Below are 11,218 nucleotides of genomic sequence, written 5' to 3' on the forward strand. Positions count from 1 at the left end.
TGGTGGATCCAGAAGGACCATATATATTTCTGAAGGGAATACTGCAGGGAATAGATTGTACCTTGGCTAATTTATACTTTCCAAATAGAAACCCAAAAGGTTATCTGAAAAAAAGTTTGTGGAAAGTTAATGGATTTTTACCACTTTACCACTAGAGGATTTTGCTGTCTTACGTCTGGGCCACTTTTTGCGATTCGGCACTGTGTGAATTTAACTGACAATTGCACGATCGTGCGATGCCATACTCAAACGAAATTTATGTCCTTTTTTCCCCACAAACAGAGCTTTCTTTTGGTGGTATTTGATCACCTGTGCGATTTTTACTTTTTGCGCTATAAACAAAAAAAGAGCGTAAATTTTGAAAAAACAACAATATTTTTCACATTTTTTTATATGAAATTCCCCCAAAAAAAATGTAAAAATCAAATTTTTTTTAAATTTTTGGCCAATTTGTTTTCAGCACAAAGAAATTGGCCCGCGGGACTTTGTATGAGGTACGTGCTCAGTGGCTGGAAATGAATATCATGCACAATATATGAATAAAAATAGTTTTTATTACATAATGTATAAAAACGACAACATATGCTCAATGGCACATATAATAGCTCAATGGCTTGAAATACATATAACATGTAACATGAATAATGCAATAGGATGTATTAACATTTTAGGTTGACAACTTGGTGTAGCCTCTTGAATAAATGACAGAAATGATGTAATAGGATGACATCGCAGTAGAGTATATATTATTGTGACTGACGCGTTTCGGGAGCAATCTCCCTTCTTCAGAGATCAATATATTCAAAATGTCACTACAAAGAAACAATGTTGTTACAGGGTGCAATAAGGATAAATTAAAAATGAAAAAGATTTAGACAAAAATGATAAGAGCTGTGGGAGTACTATATACTCACCGATCAAAAAGGCTCAAATGGCAAAAGTGGACTCCTATAGGAATTTGTTTTCAGCTACCTATGTTTGGTAAAAAAAATCACAATAAGCGTATTTTGATTGGTTTGCGCAAAAGTTATTGCGTTTACTAACTAAGGGAAAGATTTCTGTCATTTTTGGTGGGTTTTTTTTAACGAGTAATGGCGGCGATCTGCAATTTTTTTTGCGGGACTGCAACATTGTGGCGGACAGATCGGACCCTTGACTGACATTTTTGACACTTTTGGGGGTACCAGTGACATTACTGCAGTAATCAGTGCTATATATATGCACTGTTACTGTAAAAATGACACTGGCAGGGAAGGGGTTAATTTTATTGGAGAGGGAGGGGTTAATGTATGCCTGGTGCTTACTGACGTGTGTGGGGGGAGGTGACTGTGTGACACAAGGACAGATCCAGGGTTCAGCTATGCTGAACCCTGCAATCTGACCCTGCCTGTCACTTAGGAGATCCGACCGCTTGTGTTTACACAAGCAGGCGGATCTCCACACTAGAGTGGCACCCGACACTAGATCGCCGCTGCTCCTCCCCTGGCCCGACTCCCGCTGTGACTGAATACAGCGGGAGTGAGCCTCTGGCGGCGCGCGCGCGCCGCCGAGAAAGGGGAGTGTCTGACGACGTAGGTCTACGTCGTCAGACGATAACAGACCACTTTGCCGCAGTAGTGTCAACGTAAGCAGAGGGCAAGTGGTTAAGAAAGGTAAACTAATCCTGGCAGGAAACCTGAATTCCTGCATGGATCCACAGGTGGACATTACGTCACATACACATGGGACTGGGGACTATCAGCTTAGGCAGGTGAAGAAAAGATTGTTCCAATGTCAAATGACAGGTGTGTGGAGGATCCAACATGCTAGAATTAGAGATTACTCCTTCCACTCCCCAGTGCTTGGGACATACTCAAGGTTGGACTATATTATGATAGAGCACAGATTGGTAGATTTAGTGGTAAACACAACTAGAAATAGCATTATTATCAGACAGTAATAATGAAACTAAAGTTTGCAGGAACCCAGGAGAGCATAAATATTTGGAGATTAAATGAAGATCTGATACAGGATGTAGAAGTAGGAAAAACAATAAAAAAAGAACTGGAACAATGTTTTCGGTGTAACCAAACCCCTGAGGTGTCAAGGGCCACCATATTGGAAGCACATAAGGCCTATAGGAGGGGCGTACTGATATCTATAGAATTTAGGAAAAAGAAGGAAAGAATAAGCAATATGAATAGGTTAATAACCGAAATACACGAGCTGCAACAAAAACATAAAAAGAAAACAGACTTGGAGATACAGCATGACTTAGTAATAAAAAGAGATAAATTAAAAGATCTAATGGAAGAGGAGACAAGACAGGTATTTAACAGAGCAGCTAAAGACAGATATGAATGGGAAAATAAGCCAGAAAAATACTTAGCAAGAATGCTAAAAAAACATTTATATTATATTAACATTATATAGAGAAAAGGAAAAATAATTAAGGGGAAATTTTTTTATTACATTACAACGCTCTATATTCAGTGAGGCAAAAGGGTCACAGTAACTTGAACTAAAAAGGAAACAAAAGATTCAAGAATACCTAAAAGAAGCAAAGCTGCCCAAAGTTGCAGTAGAAAAACTGCATGGTCTAGAGCAGGCATGTCCAACCTGCGGCCCGGAACCCCAGGCAATGCGGCCCACTGACCCCTGACAATTGTTTTTTTAGCTGGGGAGGAAGGAAGTCGGGTCGGGGGCATGGCCACAGCAGCTTCCAACTAACGGTAGGCAGAAGCTGCCTCGGAGGGGGGGGGGGGGGGAGGCGAGCATGTGCAGTGTTTCTGACTCCTACCACCATGACCACTTCAAATAACTGAAGAGGTCATGGTGGTTAGAGTGTTCCTTTAATATCTCTCAGAAGAAGTAAACCTCTTTATACTGATTCCATTTCATTTGATCATCCTCTAGTTGTGTTAAATTAGTGCGGCGGTGCGGCAAGGGCACGGCAGCATTTTATTACTTATATACCTTAACTATAGTTTATATTTTATATGCGGCCCGAGAAAATTTCTCTACACTCAATGTGGCCCAGAGAAGCCAAAAGGTTGGACACCCCTAGTCTAGAGGAACCAATCTCACAGGAAGAGATCAGACAAGCACTGAAATACACAGCAACAGGGAAGAGCCCAGGATCCGATGGGTTCACGATTCGCTATTATAAAAAGTTCAAAGACCAACTAGTCCCAAAACCTATGTTTATGTATAAACAGGGTATGAGAAGGAAACAAGATGGGGATAGAAACACTGCAGGCTTACGTCACAGTAATACTGAAAGAAGGGAAAGATGCAACCCTGTGCTTTACCAATAGACCAATATCGCTTTTAAACGCCGATGCAAAATTGTATGCAAAAGTCTTAGCCACCAGATTAAAAAGGTTGATGCCCAAATGGATCCATACAGGTCAGACTGGGTTTATCCTAGGAAGAGAGGGTAAGGATAATGGAATAAGAATGTTACTCCTATTGCATAAATCGAGAGGAGGAAAGTCCCCAGATCTACTCTTATCAATCAAAGCCGAAAAGGCATTTGATAGAGTGCACTGGGGTTTTATGATGGAGACATTAGAAGACTTAGGTATAGGTTCTAGGATGGCCCAGTGGATGATATAACCATCCTACAGTCAGTCAAGGTAAATGTGGTCTTCTCACCCTTTTTTTTTTTTTAAATCTACAGTGGAACAAGACGAGGGTGTCTGCTCTCGCCCCTCCTGTTTGTGCTGTCACTGGAGCCAATATTGGCAACCATTCGGAACAGTGCGGGCATAAGAGGAGTGAAGAGCGGAGACGAGGAACATAAAGTAGCGGCATATATGCCAATAATGGTTAGTTCTAGAGGCTTCCTTCTGGGATGACAGCCATGCAGACCAATTTGATGCTGTGTGCGGTGTATGGTCTGAGCACTGACAGGCTGATCCCCCCACCCCTTCAACCTCTGCAGCAATGCTGGCAGCACTCATGACGCTGAGCACGTGCACTCAACTTCTATGGTTGACCATGGTGAGGACTGTTCTGATTGGCACCTCAGAGAGTTCTTTGCCATGAGGTGCCATGTTGAACTTCCAGTGCCCAGTATGAGAGAGTGAGAGCGATAACACCAAATTTAACCACTTTAAGACTGGAGGATTTTCCTGCTTAACGTCCAGGCCACTTTTTTCAACTTGGCACTGCGCGACTTTAACTGACAATTGCGCGATCATGCAACACTGTACCCAAACTAAATTTACGTCTTTTTTTCCCCACAAACAGAGTTTTCTTTTGGTGGTATTTGATCACCTATGCACTTTTCATTTTTTGCGATAATAAAAAAAGTCCAATATCCAAATATCCAAAATATCCAATATATTTAATTTTTGTCATATATGTAGGCCAAAATGTATTTAGCTACATGTCTTTGACAAAAAAATTCTCAATGAGCGTATTTTTAACCACTTTAAGACCGGAAGATTTGACCCCATTCCTGACCAGGCCATATTTTGCAATTCGGCACTGCGTTAATATAACGGACAATTGCGCGGTCGTGCGACGCTGTACCCAAATTAAATTTATGTCCTTTTTTTTCCCCACATAGAGCTTTCTTTTGGTGGTATTTGATCACCTGTGCGATTTTTAATTTTTGAAATAAAAAAACAATATTTTCACATTCTGATATATAACATTCCCCAAAAAAATTTACAAATCATAATTTTTTTACATTTTAGGCCAATTTGTTTTCTGCTACATATTTTTGGTAAAAAAAAAAATCACAATAAGTGTATTTTGATTGGTTTGCGCAAAAGTTATCGCGTTTACTAACTACGGGAAAGATTTGTCATTTTTATTGTTTCTTTTTTTTTTTTACTAGTAATGGCGGCGATCTGCGATTTTTTTGTAGGACTGCGACATTGCTGGGGACAGATCAGACCCCTAACTGACATTTTTGACACTTTTGGGGGGACCAGTGACATTACTACAGTAATCAGTGCTAAAAATATGCACTGTTACTGTAATAATGACACTGGCAGGGAAGGGGGTAAAACTGTTGGTGATCAAGGGGTTAAATGTGTGCCTCATGCTTACTGACGTGTGTGGGGCGAGGGGTTCTGTGACAGAGACAGAGATCGTAGGTTCAGCTATGCTGAATCCTGTAATCTGTCCCTGCCTGTCACAGAGGAGATCCGCCTGCTTCGTTTACACAAGCGGGTGGATTTCCTCACTCTTTCCCCGACGATCGGGGAGGAGAGACGGTGATCACCGCCTCTCCTCCCCTGGCCCGACTCCCTCTGTGTCTAAACACATCGGGAGGGAGCCTCCGGCGGCGCGCACGCGCCGCTGAGAGAGGGAGAAATCTGGCGACGTAGGTCTACGTCGCTGGACCCAGCCGAGCCGCTCTGCAACAGTAGCAGCTACGTGAGCGGTCGGCAAGTGGTTAACACACCTGCTCCCCATTCACACCTGAGACCTTGTAACACTAACGAGTCACATGACACCTAGGAGGGAAAATGGCTAATTGGGCCCAATTTGGACATTTGCACTTAGGGGTGTACTCACTTTTATTGCCAGCGGTTTAGACATTAATGGCTGTGTCATGAGTAATTTCTTCAGTGTTGTCACATGAAAAGATATAATAAAATATTTACAAAAATGTGAGTTGTTTTTGTAAGATACTGTATATAAAAAATGGAGTATCTGAGTAGTAGAGAAGAAGACCTCTTTTTGTCCGCTGCGGCACTTTGGGACACGGGTGACACTTGTGTCATCCAGTCCGTATGTCCGCATATCATCCCATCCGTTTGCGGATGATATACAGACATAATGTTAGTCTATGGGGACTGCGGATGTCAGCGGTTGACACCGCTGACATCCGATTTTGCATCAGTTCCGTTTTTTTTAATGGAGAAAAAATAGGGTTCTGTTCCATTCCAAAAGACGGAACAGAACAGAAAGGACGAAAATCGGATGTCAGCGGATGGTCATCCGCTGACATCGGCAATCTCATTGACATGCATTATGTCCGTATATCACCCGCAAACGGATGGGGTGATATACGGACATACGGAACGTCCGTGTGAAAGAGGCCTAAGAGAGTTTCTCAAACACCTGAGATAAATGGATAGCATTTAAAAAAAAAAGGAAATATAAAGAGATGTGGGTAGAATAGGAAAAGGGGATAGGCTTAGGGGTGCAGAGTCGGGATGAAGAGGAGGAGGCACAAAAAATAAAGGAGAAGGATGTATTCAAGGGGGAGGAAGGAGTAGGAGCGGGAGGGATTATAGGGCATATGGATTGAAGGAATACTTGAATATGTGATTATGTACTTATAAAATGTATACTAAAAATCAAATAAAGTTTATAAAAAAAAAAAAAGCTTAGGCTGGCCATACGTTTTTCAATTTTCTTTAGATTTACCTTTAACTATGTGATGCAAGGGCCTGAGTGCTTACATAAAAATTGAAAGTTGAAAGTGTTCAGGGTTGACCTCATAGTGTATGGTTTTGGTAAATCTAAAGGAAAATTGTACAAGAAAATTGCATAACGTATGGCCAGCTTTATGTTTATCCTCCTATTACATAGTTAAGGTAACTGTAAGGAAATTGTACATAGATTGTACAATCACATTATATAGTGTATTGTGTTCCATAGACAGTGGTCACTAGGGATTGGTAAAAATCTCCACAATGGAGTCCTAGGCAATAATAAAAAATTTTCAGAGGTTATAGTCCGTCACTCTTTCTAAAACTATAAAAAGAGGTATTGTTTAGATTTACATTTTTAGTTTAGATAGTGTAAAAAAAAAAAAAAAAAGAAGTGCTTATTGGCTGTGATCCTGGGCTGACAGAAAAAAGCGCACGCTTGCATTGACTTGTGGTGACACGCATTGATATGCATTCCATCAAGAATCTCTTTTAATTAATTTAAATCACAAAATGCAACACTGATTCCCAGCACAATGCCTTGGCTTGAAGATATCCTATTAAAAACAATAACATTTATCTTTTTTACACATTTTGCTGCTTTTTGATATTACATCTAGTGTGAACAAGCCCTGACTGTGCAAGACAAGAAGTGTCAGAACAACACTAATATTTGTTTCTGTCTTTTCAGCCTTCCTGACCACGATTTTATTTCTGTGAAGTCTTTCACTGTGGGAAAACGGGCAAGAATTCCTGGACTTTAAAGGAAAGGCTTCTAACAGCACACCTGTTTTACAAGTGCCAAAACAAGCCATAATAAGCAGCAGCATATGGATGGCATTGCTTGCATACAGATAAATAGCTATAACTGCAAAGATGGTATAAACGCGAGATCAGATTTAAACATTTGAGAAATACAGACATGAATGAATCCAGCAATGGTGACCCAGGTGTGATTTACTACCATCATCTATCTGGCCAAGAGAACGGATTATGTTCAGAAATAGCCCCCTCACGTCCCTGTGGCCCACTAATGGGTGAACACCTTCCTGATATCTAATCCACAGTGAAAGCACAATAAAAATAGACATGTGCTGTGTGGCTTATGTATGTTACTAGAGATAGGCAGCCTCCTCTAGTCTAAAAATACTTAAAACAACTGAAAGCTAAGTTGGTCTCTGCCGGGGCAGACTCATCTTTCTCTGCTGCTAAAACTGCTTTGTCCCCTCCCCTGTCCCTTCTTTTTGCTCTTTCCTCCCTAGACATGAGAGTAGAGCCTGTCTATCCAATAAAAAGACCTAGTACCTAACAGGTGATTATTTCAGTGCACATGCATGTACCAAAAAGGTATAAATGTATAGTAAGTAACATATTACTGCTAGGTTATATATAAATACATATATATAATGTATATATATATATATATATATATGTATATACATACAGTATATATGTGTATATATAATATATATATATATATATATATATACAGTATATATGTATGTATATATATATATATATATATATATATATATATATATATATATATATATATATATATATATATGTGTGTGTGTAAATATTTTATTCTATCTTTTCATCATGTGACAACACTGAAGAAATGACACTTTGCTATAAGGTTAAGTAGTGAGTGTACAGCTTGTATAACAGTGTAAATTTGCTGTCCCCTCAAAATAACTCAACACACCAGCCATTAATGTCTAAACCACTGGCAACCAAAGTGAGTACATCCCTAAGCGAAAATGTCCAAATTGGGCCCAATTAGCTATTTTCCCTCCCCGGTATCATGTAACTCGTTAGTGTTACAAGGTCTCAGGTGTGAATGGGGAGCAGGTGTGTTAAATTTGGTGTTATCGCTCTCACTCTCTCATACTGGTCACTGAAAGTTCAACATGGCACCTCATGGCAAAGAACTCTCTGAGGATCTGAAAAAAAAGAATTGTTGCTCTACATAAAGATGGCCTAGGCTATAACAAGATCGCCAATACTCAGAAACTGAGCTGCAGCAAAGTGGCCAAGACCAAACAGCGGTTTAAAAGGACAGGTTCCACTCAGAACAGGCCTCGTCATGGTCGACCAAAGAACTTGAGTGCACGTGCTCCGCATTATATCCAGATGTTGTCTTTGGGAAATAGACGTATGAGTGCTGCCAGCATTGCTGCAGAGGTTGAAGGGGTGGGGGGTCAGCTTGTCAGTGCACAGATCATAAGCCGCACACTGCATCAAATTGGTCTGCATGGCTGTCGTCCCAGAAGGAAGCCTCTTCTAAAGATGATACCCAAGAAAGCCTGCAAACAGTTTACTGAAGACAAGAAGACTAAGGACATGGATTACTGGAACCATGTCCTGTGGTCTGATGAGACCAAGATAAACGTATTTGGTTCAGATGGTGTCAAGCGTGTGTGGCGGCAACCAGGTGAGAAGTACAAAGACAAGTGTGTCTTGCCTACAGTCAGCCATGGTGGTGGGAGTGTCATGGTCTGGGGCTGCATGAGTGCTGCCGGCACTGGGGAACTTCAGTTGCTTGAAGGAACCATGACTGCCAACATGTGCTGTGACATACTAAAGCAGAGCATGATCCCCTCCCTTCGGAGACTGGCCCGCAGGGCAGTATTCCAACATGATAACGACCCCAAACACACCTCCAAGACAACCACTGCCTTGCTAAAGAAGCTGAGGGTAAAGGTGATGGACTAGCTAAGCATGTCTCCAGACCTAAACCCTATTCAGCATCTGTGGGGCATCCTCAAACAGAAGGTGGAGGAGAGCTGTCAAGGTCTTACCTTGTCCTCCTGTTGGCAGCCATCTTGGACATCTGCAGACTGCTGCCTCTTATAAACTCTGATTGCATCATCACTTGCCTGCTGCCTGGGTGTCCCATAGTGATAATACTGCACACCTGACTATATCAACCACCTGATGGGTTGCAGTCCTCGCCCTTGTGTTTGTGCTCAGGTTCCTGATGGGTTGCAGTCCTCGCCCTTGCGTTTGTGCTCGGGTTCATCTCTGCTAGCATTCTTCTGTTCTCCGTGTATGACCTGGCTTGGTTGCTGGCTCTCGACCCTGCATCGGCAGACAACCCGCATTGACAGACTACCTGTTTCTGGACTCTACCCCGGCTTGGATGACTACCCACTCTGGCTTGGATGACTACCTACTTCTGGACTTGACCCCGGCTTGGATGACTACCCACTCTGGCTTGGATGACTACCTACTTCTGGACTTGACCCCGGCTTGTTCCTTATCTTGCTTTCCACTCCCACTGTGCTTTTATTAATGTTTGCTCCAATAAATTGCTTTATTTTACCTGCATCCCCCTGTGGTCTGGTTTCCTGGCACCAGTGTTAATTTTGGCAGCAAATTTAAATTTAGTTTTAGTCTTAGTCTTAGGACTAAAATGGCATTTTAGTTTTAGTCCCATTTAAATCTTCTGCAAGTGTTTTAGTTTTAGTCATATTTAGTCGACTAAAACTCCAGTACATTTTAGTCGACTAAAACATCTTACATTTTAGTCGACTAAAACATCTTACATTTTAGTCGACTAAAACATCTTACATTTTAGTCATCTAAATGGTCACGGTCAGGTCAGAGAGGAGGCCTGTAATGCTGCTGCCTGCAGTCAGTGCAGTGAGTTCACACAGTGCTGCTCAGAGTGCTGGATGGGGGTCTCAGGTTTAAGGCTGGTCTCTGGTCTGACTCTGAACTGAAGTTGTTGAACAGGATGGGCCGGGCGGCCTCAGCGGCCTATTGTAACGCTCCTGCGTTTTTGTAGTAGGCTGGATATGCAGCTGCAAAATCTCCACTCAGTAGTCATGTAGAGATGTGTTGAATAACCAGATCCAACTCTCCAGACTCATCACTGTGGGCCTGTCAGCTTCAACATACAGAAATATACACACTCAATAAGATGTTCCTGGAGTGGTGGAATGTATATGACAGTATGAAGGTGTTGTGCTGAAGGGACAGGTGTGAACAGTGATAGAGATGGTAAGTACTTGATAGGTTTGTTTAGGAGAGTACTAGATGGTATTAGGTAGAGTGCAGATAGGTTAGTAATCGAGTATGGTGACAGGTGGTAAGGACAGCAGATGACAATTACAGGATAGACTAACCCAGTGCAAGGATAGATGGTAGTAGACTTAAGAACAAGCAATCTATGTAACAGTGCAGATGATACATGGTAGTAGTCTCAAGAGCTAGCAATCTATGTAACAGTGCAGATAGTAGATGGTAGTAGGCTCAAGAGCTAGCAATCTATGCAACAGTGCAGATGATAGATAGTGTAAGTAGGTTATGGAGGATTCCCCTGTGGGGTACTTATCACTAGTAAATGTTAGTAGTTTAGAGAGGTCCAGTAGAGAGGGGAAGATCCGGTAGCGAGATACAGGGATCAGTAGCGAGGTTCCGGTCTGCTCCAGGTAGAAGCAACCAGCTGGAGGTTCCGACAGCAAGACAGGCTTGAAAGCATGTGGATACACAAGGCAGGTTGAGTGAAGGGTGGAAACAGCATGCCGAGAGTGATCGGGTAGCGAGATACAGGATCAGATATGAAACAAGTTCAGGTAGCGAGATACAGGAGCGAGTAACATCTGGTATGCTGCTTCACTGATGGCAGTTTGAACGACCTAACCAGGCGGTTAGAACGAACAATGTGAGTGAGAACGCCGACGGTTGAAATAGCCGCTCTGCGGCGCTCAGCGATGACATCATCTGTCTTAAAGGTGTATGCGTACCACCTAGTAAGAAAGGTGGGACGCATATTTGGAAGGAAATAGATTATTAAGGGTACCAGAGGTACCAGAATCTTACACCTATATGCA

Source organism: Pelophylax lessonae (genome assembly GCF_965119305.1).
Source record: "Pelophylax lessonae genome assembly, chromosome: 1".
Lineage (NCBI taxonomy): Eukaryota > Metazoa > Chordata > Amphibia > Anura > Ranidae > Pelophylax > Pelophylax lessonae.